At 43.1% G+C, this 15,342-nt stretch overlaps 1 long non-coding RNA gene across 1 annotated transcript; it reads left to right on the top strand.

Annotated features, from left to right (window-relative positions):
- Positions 1 to 1,742: 1,742 nt before the first annotated feature.
- LOC135326540 (uncharacterized) lies at positions 1,743 to 4,725 on the top strand. The gene is made up of 3 exons (XR_010386893.1): positions 1,743 to 1,803; positions 4,020 to 4,174; positions 4,368 to 4,725. It is a non-coding gene; the product is annotated as an uncharacterized LOC135326540 (long non-coding RNA).
- The last annotated feature ends 10,617 nt before the right edge of the window (positions 4,726 to 15,342 follow it).

The raw sequence follows: 15,342 nt of genomic DNA, 5'->3' as shown, positions 1-15,342 counted from the left end.
TTAAAAAAAATTTTGAAATGGTCTGCGATGCTGTAACAGTTTCTAATTAGAAATGAATCTGCCTTTGGGTCTTATAAGTAATTTTTTTGGTAGCTTTATTGTGAATAAGAAAATTTACATGACAAAGAATCTTTGTTTCTTAGCAGCGTCAGAGATTAAGTGGTTTGGTTCTTGAGAGAATCATTTGTTCAATAGTGCAAAAAATAGATAGAGAATTACTTAATATATTAAACTAGGAAACTGCAGGGATGGGAAGGAAAGCCAAGTTATACTGCAGATTGCTTGCCTCTGGGACATAAACAGTAGATGTTCTGAAAAGAACAAAAGTAATGGTGAGTCTTGGGCACCTTGCAGTAGAGCAGCCACATTCAAGCTACTTGAGAAAGTGCAACATGGTACCTCCATTCCTAAGGTGGGGTACAGCTCATTGCTACTACAGTCCTGTGACTGTGGGATCCATCACTGTATCTCACTGGCAGAGCAGCCTACTTGGAGCTAATGTGGTTTTCTGCATCCCGCTGCAGTGTTCCGTGTGGATAGTAAAATTGTTATTCTTTGGCTTGCAATCGCAACTGATCCTCAAATAGGAAATGCAATTTAAACAATTAGCAGTTGTAATCACTGGCCAGCCTTGGTCAGCATTCTCCAGGTATCTTACTTCTTTCCTGTCTTGCTCTGGTCTGCCTTAGGCTTTTGCATCTTGGGTTTAATATGCTCCTTGCTGGCACTAATAGGGAGCAGTGTGGGAAACAGAGAAACTTAATAGTGGCCAAACAGTGCCCTCTAGCAGTCTTTCCATTTTCAGGAAGCTTTCCTGTGTTCCCAGAAGTGCTGGGAGAGGAGGGGAGCCCTGCAAAATGACGGCAGCTTCTCCCTTGAAGAAAATTTGTTTTAGTTAACTTGATGAGTGCTCACTGAACAGATAATCGGAACAACTAGACTGTTTAATATGGACATCTCCTGTGCCAGGATTAAGCAGGGATGATACTGTGCAAAACCAGTCCTACATAAGCAGTGAGGAGATGTAGGGGTTCTACAAACGTTAAAGAGAATGAACAAGTCACTGTGAAGGAAATTTTGAATATAAGCTTAGTGCCTATCCACTGCTTCCTCGTGAATTCCTATACAAGATCTGTTACCACGTGTTATGGAGTAATTGAGTGAGCTTGTTCCTCTTTCACAGATGGACCTTTGAATTGCTTTGTATTTAGTGCAGGTAGCAGTGTGCATTCAATGGTGACTGTGGACAGCTAGCATATGTCCATTCCCCGTGGTAACTTGCTCCCAGGTCCTTTCCTGGGATTCCCACTGTATTAATGCTCTTCTACTCCTAGAGTGGTGACAATAAATATGTAAATTAAGGTCATTTGAATGACTTCCTGAGTAGTGCTCAAATACGTGGTGAAGCCAGGCTTAGACTCTAGATCTCCCAATACCACTATAATCTGAAAAATGTTTCATATATTCACTGTGAAAAATATCCAAATGAGGAGTAGAAGGCAATGTTACCTAGTACTATTATGTCTCACATTTTTCATAATCTTACTTTCAAGAAGGATGTTGTTTTAGTGTGTCTGATACACATCATCACATTGATTATGTTTGCCCAGTTGATCAACAACTGTCCTGTGGCTAAGCAGAGTTTTAAGGAAAGGTGTCTTGTGACTAGTATTCTAATTCTCAGATCCTAAGTAGGAATACTGATTTTTTTCCCCCCCTTCTTTATGTTGGTGTAGTGGATTCAAATATTCGTACATCTGCTTCAAAGAAGAAATCGGGGAGCCATCATGCGAAAGAAGTGAGGTAGGTGGAAGACACTGCATGCAAGTGTTGACTGTTCTTAGCCAAAAATATTATGTCCTGTTTTTTCCTCACCAGGCTTAATGTCACCCTACCATGTTTTTTCTTTTCTAATTGTTTCCTCTTTAGTGTGTCCAGTCTTGTCAGCTACAGACAGCTTCTTCCTCTGTTCTGATCACATCATTCCTTTTCAGCTTCAGACTCTGCCAGGAGAGTCTGCATAATATTCAGTCTTCTCGTGATAAGCAGTGTGGCCTGGTATCTTAAGCTAATTCATGACATCAGTGGCTTAGGGTAGCTTACAAATACTAAGAAATGGACACAAACAAGTTTTGTGGCTTGCATTTCTGGTCTCTACATCAGGAAAGACTTCTAGAGTTTGAACATTAGTCTTGGAATCGTAGCATTCTCAGCGGTTTGAGTTACGGAGGAAATAGTTGGCTCAAGGATACTGTACTCTGTCATCAGTTTCTTCTGAGCAAGGCACTCTCATCATCCTGAACTTTGTCTCAGTATTTGAATCAAGTGAGAATTTGAATCATGGTCAGGAACTGAGGCACTTTTCGCGGGCATAAGTTGTGAGGTAGTATTTCTGCTGAACCAAAATGGATCAACAGTAGCATAAGATGCAGAAATAGCCGGAAGAATGTAAACCAAGAACTAAAATGAAATCTGGAAGGTTAAAGCAGCACACAAACGTTTTACAAATAGATGTTAGGGATGACTTGCAGGCAGAGAGATCTCAGTGAAAATTGCTAGCCATTTCCTTTGCCAGAATTGTGCAAGTTTTGTTTTCTCAATTAGTTTCAACAGCTGCCTGTCTGGTCACTATAGTCCAAGAATGGGAATTTCCCATAAACTTCCAAGTGCAAGACTTGTATCATGTTCTCAACATACAGCCCTAGGCAAATATGCAAGGTTATGATTTGTAATTGGACAGGCCTTTACATTTACAGCCAAAGGAGACAGCAACTGGTAGACAACTTATTATTTCAGGGATCCTGCCACTCTCTCCTGAAACTCTTTCCCTGCAAAGGCCTGATTCCACCCAAGCTCCATGTTTGCCACCCTCTGTTCTTGGCTCCATGGAAGGATGGGAACAATTTACCAGCTTATCTGTACAGTAACTGGAGTTCCTTGATATCATTGTTCCTATTTAGCTGTGGCTTATCCTCTGCTGACTACCACTGTGCCCACACTGTAGCTATCCTCTCATAGAACATTTGTTACTCTCAGGGAACTGATCCTTGGTCTTTTTCTCTTCTGGGGACTCTGCAGAAAAGTTGCTGCAGTTTCCAATTCAAGTTGGATGAATTGTTTTTGTAAAGACCTCTGTTGGACTGTGGCTGTGCTTTGACTGGATACTGACAGGAGTTGTCTGGGTCATTGCCTGCTACCTCCCTTAGCAAGGCATTTAATGGAATCCATGTCACATGACTAGAATGCTACAAAATGTGATTTGGTGTTAAGTGTAATGCATCCAGTGTTGCCTCTGATGCCTCTTAGCTCTTTAAAATTATACTAACACATGAATGAATCTATTGCATGAAATCACCTTTGGCTTTATGTTATGGTCAAATTTCATAAGTGCAGAACAATTTGGCTCAGACCACATTAGGGAAATCGGTGCTGTAAGGGATTCTTAAATGCTCTGAAAAGGATATAGGTACATAGGCCAATTTGCACTTAGTAACATTCTACTTCCCAGTCCCACTGAAAATCTTTGCCTAAGCACTCTTTGTTGCTTCTTCCAGATTTGCTGTGTTGCAGGGACCTGGCTGTAGCCCTGTTTGCCTCTGCAATATTCCAGTAGGTTCTGTCAGTTTTTTTAAGTCTGCCTGCTTGGCTTTATTTCTGGCCGCATATTGTCTGCCCTGCCTGCCAGTTTGAAAGCGAATACCTCCAGACTCGGTTGTTACGAGCAAACTGAAGCACACCATGCACTAGGATGCAGATGTTGATTTGGTAAAGGCTTGGGAGTGTTCCTCACTAGGACGTTTGACTTTTCTAGGGGCTGGTGTGCAGCCCGGTCCCCAAATACTCCTAGGATAAGCTGCAGGGTCTCCTGTTTCTTTATCCGTGAATATTACGACATTTATATTTCTATATTGTGAGCCATTTTGATATAATTTTACTGTGATGAACAAACGTTGTCAGACTAAGAAAAAACTTCAAACAAACAATATTGTGCTTTTTTTTTATAACTGCCTTTGTTCTAGGACACCGTTTTTTAAATACTGCTATCAGTGCGGACGTTCTGTTGGTGTTCAGCTGACATCTTGCATTCATTGCCATGAAATCTTCACTTGCAGTGAAGCTTGCAGAAGGAAATCCTGGAAGGAGCGGCATAGGCATGAGTGTTCGGGATTGCTGGGTAGGTCTGACAGTCACTAGTATGTGTGTACAGTTGTTTGTGCATGTTTTACTGAGCTGGAATGTCTTCCTTGTAATGGCTCAGTAAAATGTGTTTTGGTTACAATTTAAACAAAAAAAATTCAGTTATTCACTTGAATAGCTGTGTCTGTAAAACCATCAGCTTTAAGAGAGCTACTATTGTGTCATTACAGTCAGTTTCAAGAGAGAAGAATCTTTCAGGTGAGCACAGAACAAAAGGAAGATGCTCCTGAAGACTAATGTTCATTACTGAAATCATAAATATACAACTTTCCAAGCTGAAGAACCTCAATACATCTAACAAGCTAGGAGGAACGGGGCTTTCAGTACAAACTTTACCTCTATCTGCATATTAGAATAGAAATCTACGAGATTTCTGACCTTTGTGCATTGAATCATTGATACCACCCTACTGTGGTTCAGGTAAACTGCAACATTTGTCATTGACAAAAAAGAGGACATTATACACGTTATACACATGCACACACTACACAGCAGTAGAAGACTGGCATAGTGGATTTATACAAGAAATTAAAGTGCTGTTACCATATGAGATGCTCGCATATGAGCCACAATGAGGAATCTGAAATGTGAAGATAAATAAGGAACTGCTGCCATTCTGAGGCTGATCTGTCTTTTAGTGGCTGTCCAGCCACTAAAAAGTCGGTCCAGGATGGGTCTTTTAAATCTGGGTACTTGTAAAACCTGTGAAGGGAGTGAGGCCTGTCCAACTGGAGATGATTTATATGAAGCATACATGCTTATCAGTATGGGTTCTAAACATCTTCTAGCGGTTTTCCCAAGATAAGATATCAGTGGTGTACTTCCCAGATTATATGGGAATAAATGAAACTGTTCTTAATAACGGGAGATTTCCCTTGCACCTTAATCAAGTGCTTTTTCTTCTTCCTGTTCCTTTCATAAAGTTTTGTTACACTCCTGCATATAATTAAAGCTTTTGAGTTTCACTCTTTTCTGGAAGCTACCTTTCACCCACTTACACACTTCTGCTTTTACAGCATTTGATGTATGAGAACTGCAACACGTGTATACAGAACACTCTGTTTTTACTACTATTTTTTCATATGTTTGGGATGGAAATGGGAACAGACTTAGAAAGGGAAGTCCTGAAGACTGTGAATCGGAACCACTAGAAAACAATAAAAATGATCTGGGGGAATGGTAGAGGCTTCTGGAAAAACGGCACGGTGCATGCCACAGAAGGGTAACCAACCAGCTTGAGTTCGGTCAGACTCTGTCTTTAAGCACACAGTGTGTTGCTGACTGTCCTGCACCCTGACAGGCATGCTGACTTCTCTAAGCAACCATCATGGGCCAGTCAAAGCAGGACACTGGAATGGAGACAAAGTAGCAGCTACTCCACTCAGCTTAATTTTTGCATCATCCTCAAAGTGATAGAGAAGAATAATGAAGTGATAATAAAAAAACATGTTCGGAGCAGAATGTGCCTTGATAGATGCTGCAGAAGCAGCAAATAAAGCTGAAGGGCACAGGTCGGATCTGATAAATTATAGCCCAACCCACAAACAGCAGAGATTTTACCACTTTAATGGCAATATATTGCTTATTTATGTTAAAAGATTTGACTTGAGAAAAGATTAGGAATTTTCCTAAAATATGAAAGGATCAGATATCTGATAAAACTCCTAGACCAATGAGGCATTTGAGCTTGTTTGACTAATGAAATCAATATATACATACCTTCCAGTGAAAATGTCTTTGCTCACAAGGTGTTCCTTAGTCAAATTGTTTTCAATGGTTAATCCATTCTGGAACTACTGACAGATGAAAGAATCCTTGATGTGTGTATTTCAAGTCATGCTATTTATTTTCTTGAAACCAAAATGAAAGACTGAGCTTCTAAAGATAGAGCCTGGCAGAAGCACTTACTGCTTAAATGGCATTGTCCTTCCCTTTTGCTTTTGAACATCTGAGCAACTCAGTAGTTAGAGCTTGGGTGAGTGAGGTGTTGAGTCTTCACTGCTGAATTGTGACTGTTAACAGCTGCCATCCATATCTTCCTCTTCAAAACTCTTCCTGTTTTCTGGAGTTCTAGTTCCTCACCTTTGTTTACATGAACAACAACAAAAAAAAAAGAACAAAGAAAAAAGAAAACTGACATTGAAGAAAATGATTATTTAAAATTAATGGAAAGCTTTTGTTCTTAAAAACGTTATGATGGACTGTTTGAACTGTTTTGTTGGAGCAGCTTCTCTTGGACACCATCTCCAAGCATATGAACCCTGCCAGACCATCTGGTGACCAGTTATGCAAAATAGGGGCGTCCTTGGCTGCAAGGGATGCACCAAAATAACACAGTTAAAAGTTCACTGGCTAATGATAACCATAGAGCCCATGTGCACATTCTTGCTACAGATGGAAGGCAATGGTGGAGAATACGTGGGAAGAGAAGGAAATAATGGGAAATAGAGAATGATAGGGAATATACTGGGAATAGATGGGAATGATGGGGGAAATTAGGGAGTAGAAATGATGGGGAACAGATGGAATAATAGGAAATTGCAGGGAATAGATGCAGAATAGAAGGGGGTATAGTAAGGAATAGCTAGGAATAGAAAGAAATTATGAGGAATAGTTCTGAATAGATGGGAATGACAGGGAGTAGAAGAGAATGATACACAATGCAGGGACTAGAAAGAAATTGAACACCTAAGGGAGCAGAAAGACAGAAAAGCATACAGAAAGGCGATAGAAGGAATGGAAGGAGATAGAAAGGATAGGCCCAGTTTAGACATGTTGTATCTGTGAAGTGCGAATGGTCATTATCATATCACAGAGTAACAGATTGATAGTTTTGGCCTTCTGTCAGCCTGGGGACACTTGAAATGGTGACCTAGATGCTACACACTGGAACCATCTCTGTCAGCAGACTTAATATGTTTTTGAAAGTATTTTGAAGGAGATGTAGAAAAACAGTCCTGAATATACTGTGAAGTATAGCAGCTACACACTACACACTGGTTTGGTAGATAGACTTTAGTGGTGGATAGACCACTTCCAGTCCATCAGTTAAAAAAGACTTTTCCAGAGAGCAGGGACTGCAAGAACTTGCTAGTGTACTCTTTACCTCTACTTTTCCCATCAAAAATAACATCCAGAAGAGCCTTCCAACACTGTTTAAATGCCCTATAATGTTTTGGTTGTGGGTTTTTTCCTAAGTGTCAAAGCTCAGAAAGCTGGTCAAGTCATTCCAGCTAAACAGTGCTAACAACAGAGCCCTGAAATGCTGTCAGGCTCCTTTGTTTAAGAAAAAATGATCAAACAAACCTGAAAACCCACAGAATAGTTTATAAAGATCAGATTCTTATTTTTACTCTTTTAATATATAAGTATTAAATCTTTGTAAATTTCTGACCTGTATAAAGTATTCTCCAACTACTGGGGTTTTTTGGTAAATATGTTAAGTAATTCCCCCGCCTCTTCAGCAGCTTTCTCACACTAATGCATGTATTTCTGTAGAAGTGAATAATCCCTTTTAATTGTTCATAATATCTTGTCTACTGTGTATTCCACAATGTCTTTCCATATTGTTTTATTGCTGCTCAAGATGATCTAGTATCTAAATCTATGGCCAAGACAGTCTGAGCTTGAGGGAAGGTCAATTAATATGTTTCATTTGGTGTGGGGATGACAGATTAGATTTCTGATCTGTTATCTGTCCAAAAGCTGTGTTAAGTTTCTGCAATGATTACAGCTGGCAGAATACGCAAGCTTATTTAGACTAGGGATTTATATCATGACTAGTAAAGGCACATGGTTATTCCTGTATTAACCAAATGTTTACTTGATTAAAAAAAAAATCTGTGTGGGGGGCCTTTAATAGAGGTCCAGTTTCTTGGGAACTTCCACTGCAGCTCCTGTAAAGCTGTTGGAGATAAATGGAGTGAGAAACAACTGTTTCTAGAGCTGCTTTTAAACAAAAACAGAGCTCTAAAAGCTCTTTTTTTTATTAACCCCAAGGTATGTATTATATAAGTACCATCGGAAGGTTATCCAGATAATCTGTGAAACATTTTTTTAAACTGTTGAACCTATTCTTGGCATCTTTTATGCCCTGTATCTATTCAGAAGGCATAGCAGTAAATTTAAGAGGCCTTACTGTCTCTCTTCAGTCTTCTCACTGCTCCTCCTTAGTTCCTGGTTTTTGGCAGTTCTGGGTGACACCCTTTCAAGCACAGTTGTGTCGTCCTCTTGAAGCTGTGCATATGCCTGTTGTGTTGCATTCAGTGGAGCAGTACAGAAGCTCTGTGACCGAACCGTCAGGGCACTGTTATGTAATGTACAATTTAAGTCCGTTTTTCAGCATAAAGTCAGCAGTACAGCTAGGAAACATTTTTCAGAATTCGTGGAACAAGTGTGAGTGTGTTCATGTACCAAGATTTTTTTCTTGGTAATAAACTTTTCTTTTTAACCAGTGTCTTCCTTCTTTTTTAATTTTAAGGTGCCAGGGATTTTTAGGGGAGGTGTGGGGGTTGTTTTATTTCTTTTTCCTCTCCCATGGTTGTCTTTCATCGAAAATGACCTGAAATTCCCCAACTCAGATCAGTTTGAGCAGTTCAGTCTGTTACTCTGAGAATCTCTGAACTTCCCCTCACCCCACCTTTTCAGGACCTTTCCTTTTCAGTTCCTTTCTCTTTTCTCTTTACTTTTTCTCCCTCGTCCTCTTCCTCTTGACTTGATGGCAGTGTAATTAGCATTTATTTTGTGCCCCAGGAGAAAAACTCTCAATGGTTAATTGAGTCCTGAAGTAACTAATAGTCAGCTTTAACCACAGTATTAAGACACTCTTAAATGTATTTACAAGAAGAAACAAGTATCCCTTACACTCCTGTATGTGGTCATTGTTGTCTAGGAAGTTATAGGTAGGTAAGTAGGTAGCCACTGCTGTCCAAGATAGAGTTGGTCTGTCTGTTGACATCACACTTGATAAACTGAGCCACAATAGGAACATTTTAAGTCTTGTACCTATATCTAGTTTATTGTTCCTAGGAAAACAAAGGTCACCTACACAACTATGGTGGCTTATTTTGCAGAGAAGAGTAGAGGTCAAGCACCTCTGGATGCAAGCAGTGCGGCATGCAAAAAGGATGCCATTGGCAAAAAGGGGGGAAAAAGAAGAGAAAGATGAAAGGCGAAAGAGAAGAAAAAGTAAAGTTAGGAAGGGTGGAAGACAGCATCACAGGAAGGATGACTAACTTGTTTCAAGTCACACCTACTATTGTATGGGCAACATTTTTATAGGATTGTATACATTTTGCCTTGTACTCCACTTCTAGTGAGGTTAAAAATGACCTAATCTGACAAGTTTTGAGAAACTAAAGCCAAAGTCTTTCCAAGATGCTACATATGAGCTAAAGGACAGGTAATTCTACTAGATTCATTGAAACCAACCTGGGAATGGGGGGTACATACAAGTTAGGTATTAAGTAGATATATTTACTATTAAAAATGTATCAAACTCCCCATTGGTTTTACTGGTCTAATGCAATGTATATTTATTTTTAAACCAGTATGGCCCATAATTAAACTTCATTACATATATTCCCTCCCGTGGGGGACGGAGGGCCCATCTGCAAAACAGACTTGCTGTCTAGGGAGGTTCGCTGCTTGCTGGGGGCTCAGATCTGGGATGCTGTAGAGAGGTTGCTGAGGCTTGTCCAGTCCTTGGACTATTACCCTTTCTGCTCATTCACATGCAAACTGATGATCCTATCAGGAGTCTTTGAATGTACCAAGAGTGACTACATGGCTCTGGGGGGGAGGAGTGAGGTCATGGGGGGCTAGGTGGTTTTCTCCTTGATACTACTGGTGAAGGGAAGAGGCTTAAGGAGGAGTGGATGGATCCTGACATTCAGCACCTGGTTATGCAGCTGTGTTGATGACAGGGATTTGGCTTTGAAACCACAGGACCCTTTTTGAGAATTGAGGACTGATAAGACGAGATGGAATCCACCTGCAAAGATGTTTTCCATCTCTGCCAACAGACTGACCAACCTGGTGAGAAAACTAGGAAAGATGGGGGAGGGAGATGACAACCCACAGTCAAGTGGGAAAGTGCTGGACTGGGTTGGCAAGCAAAAGCTGCAGGGTGGTGTAGATGAGAATCCTCAGAATTAACAGAACATGGCAGAATGAGGTTCACCCCAAGTGCACACACATAAGTAAGAAAGTACAAAAAGGACAGCATTGCGGGGGAAGCTCTTATCCTTTTCCTGGGAAGTAGGTTGAACTGAGTGCCTCTCAGAAGGAACTTTACACTAATGCATGCAGCATAAGGAACAAGCAGGAGGAATTAGGTGTGCATGCAGTTACAGGGCTATGTTCTCATTGGGATCATCAGGACATGGTGGGATAGCTCATACAACTAGAGCGCTACAATGGATGAATACAGGCTGTTTAGGAAGGACAGGCTGGGAAAGTGAGGAGAGGGAGTCGCCCTCTATGTGAGACAACAACTGGAATGCATGAAGCCCTGCCTACAGAAGGGAGATGAGCCAGCTGAGAGCTTATGGGTCAGGTTTAATGGGCAGACCAATCTAGGCAATGTTGTTGTGAGTGTCTGCTACAGACCACCTGATCAGGAAGAAGCAGAGAGAAGGCAAAGATACTGAATGTATTTCTTGCTTCAGTCTTCACTGCTAAGACCAGCCCTGAGGAATCCCAAACCCTGGAGACAAGGGAGAAAGTCTGGAGAAAGGAAGACTTGGTTAAGGAGGATCAGGTTAGAGGTCATTTAACCAAACTTGACATCCACAGGTCCATGGGCCTTGATGGGATTCACCCATGAGTGCTGAGGGAGCTGGCCAATGTCATTGCAAGGCCACTCTCAACCATCTTTGAAAGGACATGGAGAACAAGAGAGTACCTGAGGACTGGAAGAAAGCAAATGTCACTCCAAGCTTCAAAAAGGGCAAGAAGGAGGGCCCAGGGACCCAACACGATCCCTGGGAAGGTGATGGAGCAGCTCATTGTGGATACCATCTCCAAGCATATGAAGGACAAGAAGGTGATCGGGAGATGTCAGCACAAGGGGATGCCAGTTCACAAGGGGAAAGCATGCTTAGCCAATCTGATGGCCTTCTGTGATGGAATGACTGGCTGGGGAGATGAGGGCAGAGCAGGGGATGTCGTCTCCCTTGACTTCAGGAAGGCTTTGGATACTGTCTCTCGTAACATCCTCTAGGCAAGCTGATGCAGTAGGGGTGAGATGAGCACAGTGAGGTGGACTGAAAGCTGGCTGAAAGGCAGAGCTCAGAGGGTTGTGATGAGTGTCGCAAAGTCTAGCTGGAGCCCTGTAGCTAGTGGTGTTCCCCCAGGGGTCAATACTGGCTCCAGTCCTGTTCAACTTAGTCATCAGAGACCTGGATGAAGGGACAGAGGGCACCCTCAGCAAGTTTGCTGATGATCCCAAACTGGGAGGAGCGGCTGATACACCAGAGGGCTGCACTGCCATTCAGAGGGACCTCGAGAGGCTGGACAGATGGGCAGAGGGGAACCTCATGACGTCCAACAAAGGGAAATGCAGAGTCCTGCCCCTGGGGAGGAATAACCCCAGGCACCAGTAGAGGCTGGGGCCTGATGTGCTGCAAAGCAGCTCTGCAGAGAAGGACCTGGCAGTTCCTGGTGGACAGCAAGTGGAACAAGAGCCAGCAGTGTGCCTTTGCAGAAAAAGAGGCCAACAGCATCATGGTCTGCATTAGGAAGAGCATTGACTGCAGGTGGAGGGAGGTAACCCTCCCCCTCTACTCAGCCCTGGTGAGGCTGCATCTGGAGTACCGTATCCAGTTCTGGGCTCTCCAATACAAGAGAGACATGGAGCTACTGGAGCAAGCGCAACGAAGGGCTACTAAGATGGTGAAGGGACTAGAGCGTGTCTTATAGGAAGAAAGGCTGAGAGAGCTGTGCCTGTTGAGCCTGGAGAAGAGAAGGCAGAGGGGGAATCTTATGAATGTGTTTAAATATCTGAAGGGAGGGTGTCAGGAGGGTGGGACCAGACTCTTTTCAGTGGTGTCCAGTGATAGGACAAGAGTCAACAGGCACAAATGGAAACACAGGAAGTTCCGTCAGGACATAAGGAGAAACTTCTTTCCTGTGAGGGTGACTGAGCACTGGAACAGGTAGCCCAGAAAGGCTGTGGATTCCCCATCCTTGGAGATGTTCAAAAGCTGTGTGGACAGGGTCCTGGGTAACGTGCTGTAGGTGACCCTGCTTGAGCGGGCGAGGGGGGGGTGTTGGACTAGATGATCTCCAGAGGTGCCTTCCAACCTCTATCATTCTGTGATTCTGTGGAGCAGATGAAGCCTTCTTCAGAAAACTGGAAGAAGCCTCATGTTCACCAGCCCTGGTCCTCATGGGGGACTTTAACTACCCTGATATCTGCCGCAGGAACAACACAGCAGGGCACAAGCAAGCCAAGAGGTTCCTGGAGTGCATCAGTGACAACTTCCTGACTCAGGTGATTGAGGAGCCAGCGAGGAGAGGCAGTCTGCTAGACCTTGTACTTACAAACAAGGCAGGACTGGTCAGAGATGTGGAAGCTGTGGGCAGCCTTGGCAACAGCAACCACAGGATGATGGAGTTCAGGATCCTGCAAGGAAGGAGCAAGGCAAAAAGCAGGATCACAACCCTGGGCTTCAGGAGTGCAGACTCTGGCCTGTTCAGGGCCCTGCTTGGAAGAAACCCATGGGATGCAGCCCTGGAGAGAAGAGGAGTCCAGAAGTCCAGTACATGCTGGGGGCCAACCTGCTGAAGAGCAACTTTGCAGAAAATGACTTGAGGGTCCTGGTGGACAACAAGCTGAACATGACCAGCAATGTGCCTTTGCAGCAAAGCAGGCCAACAGCATCGTGGGCAGCATTAGAAAGAGCATTGCCAGCAGGCCAATGGAGGTGATCCTTCCCCTCTATTCAGCACAGGTCAGACCACATCTGAAGTGCTGTGTCCAGTTCTGGGCTCCACAGTACAAGGCAGACATGGAGCTACTGGAGCAAGCCCAGCGAAGGACCACAAAGAGGATTAAGGAACTGGAGCATCTCTCGTGCAAGGAGAGGCTGAGAGATCTGGGATTGTTTAGCTCTGAGAAGGCCCAGGGGGATCTTATCAATGTGTATAAATACCTGATGGGAGGGAGTAAACAAGCTGGAGCCTCACTCTTCTCAGTGGCACCCAGTGGCAGGACAAGAAGCAATGGGCAGGAATTGAAAGACAGGAAATTCCACTTAAACATAATAAAAATCTTTTTTTCCTGTGAGGGTGATCAAACATGGGAAGAGGTTGCCCAGAGAGGCCATGGAGTCTCCATTCCTGGAGATATTCAAAGCCCAACTGGACAAGGTCCTGAGCTCTCGCTGACCCTGCTTTGAGTCAGGGGGATGGACTACAGACTCCTAGAGGGTCCTTCCAACCTCAACAATTCTGTGATTCTGTGGTTATATGATTACCACAACCAGCTCCACAGAAACCTTGCATGCAAAAGCAAAACAGAGAGGAGCGTTAAAGCTCTTCTTGGGGGGAGGGGGGGAAACGGAGATTTGGAGTTAGAAAAAAGTTACTCCGGTCAATATTTTGCTATAGAAAAGATTCAAACAGATTCATGCAGAAAGATTCAGAAATAATGTCCTTGTCATTGCCTTCTCGTGCAGAGAGTTTGCTATTAACCTACTTGAGCACTTTCCATGATAAACAGTTCCTGCCCCACAGAAATCTCTTATTGAGTGCCATGTGCCGTATCAAGGGATTCTCACTTGCTTTGGATTTGTTGCTTTGAAGGGAAGTTATAGGGAACAGGAGTGGGTAGGGAAGGAACAGTTGCTTCAGGATGGTGATTCTTGGTATTTTGCTTTTAAAATTCTTATTTCTTTAAAGGGTTTTTTGTTGGGGCTTAATAATCTAGAGAAGAAAATGAACAAACATGTGCCATCTCTGTAAAGTGAGAACCAGAAAGACAGAGTAGTGGATTTAGAATTGTCTTTCTTTCAGCCTGCTCTTTTGTGCCATAGTTTTTTATGTTTTAAGTAAGACTGAGGGTCATTAAACACTTTGAGAGCACATCTATTTATTGTTTATAGATGTTGAACAGCCTGTTGGTGGGGGGCATGGAATAGCAAAATAAAGTCTATCTTTGCTTTAAGCAGATGCACTTCTGTCTCTATTCCCCATCTATTCACTGCCATTCCCTATTATACCATCTGTTCCCTATCATTGCCTTCTTCTCCCCATAATTTCTACTCTCTGATTTCTCCATCATTCCTGCCTATTCCCAGTATATTCCCTATCATTCTTTTCCCATCATTTTCTTCTGTTCCTATGTATTCTCCATCATTGCCTACCATTTCATCTGTAGCAAGAATGTGCACACAGCCACACGGGTACTGTTACCAGGTGAACCTTTAAGCCTATTAAATGTTGATGCTTACATCAAAGCATGGGGAGAAACATGTGAGGACCCTGCTTGCCTCTCTGTCTTCAGTTCTGCATGGCTGAGAGATGGAGTGTGACAGGACTTTTCTGGTTGTTGCTCAGAAATCAGCCGCTCAAGTCTGCCTGTAGTGCACTCCTACCCCTTGGGAGTTCTACTAAGCTCACTTGCCACCTGGAAATCCATATTGCTCCTGATGTTAGTGCTGACAAGTTAGCTGATCTTTCACTGCATGATTTGATGGTGAAAGGTATATCCGGTTTGGTAATGTCCATCTCTACCTCTAGATTGTTGTTCTGACTGTCTAGACCATCTCCCGGCACGCTGGGCAGGTGATGAATGAAAACAGCAGGTTTATTGGCCTTGCACGAATCTTAAGTTTACCTCTTTCTAGGATGAATACCAGTGATGCTCCGTCATCTTTCAAACACAGAGAAGTTGCAGATCAGTGGTGTCAGTAACACACCTGCTGATTTAGTTAAGCAGCTTCCCTATGGTAGCGGTATGTTTGTGTTCCTCAGCACTCCATGGTGTTAGTCTGAGGCACCCTCAGTTCCTCTGTTTCGCTCCCAAGGCAGTGAGGCATTGAGGCAAGCAGAGGAGGCTCCACAGCTGGCTGTCCAGAAAAGGGAACCCATAAGGCTGTGGAAAGCTATGTCCACACTTTGCCATGTGATGCTACACGAGGA

Source organism: Dromaius novaehollandiae, unplaced genomic scaffold, assembly GCF_036370855.1.
Source record: "Dromaius novaehollandiae isolate bDroNov1 unplaced genomic scaffold, bDroNov1.hap1 HAP1_SCAFFOLD_63, whole genome shotgun sequence".
Taxonomy (NCBI): Eukaryota; Metazoa; Chordata; class Aves; order Casuariiformes; family Dromaiidae; genus Dromaius; species Dromaius novaehollandiae.
Note: the sequence above shows the minus strand (reverse complement) of the source record. Positions and strands in the feature narration are given on the sequence as shown.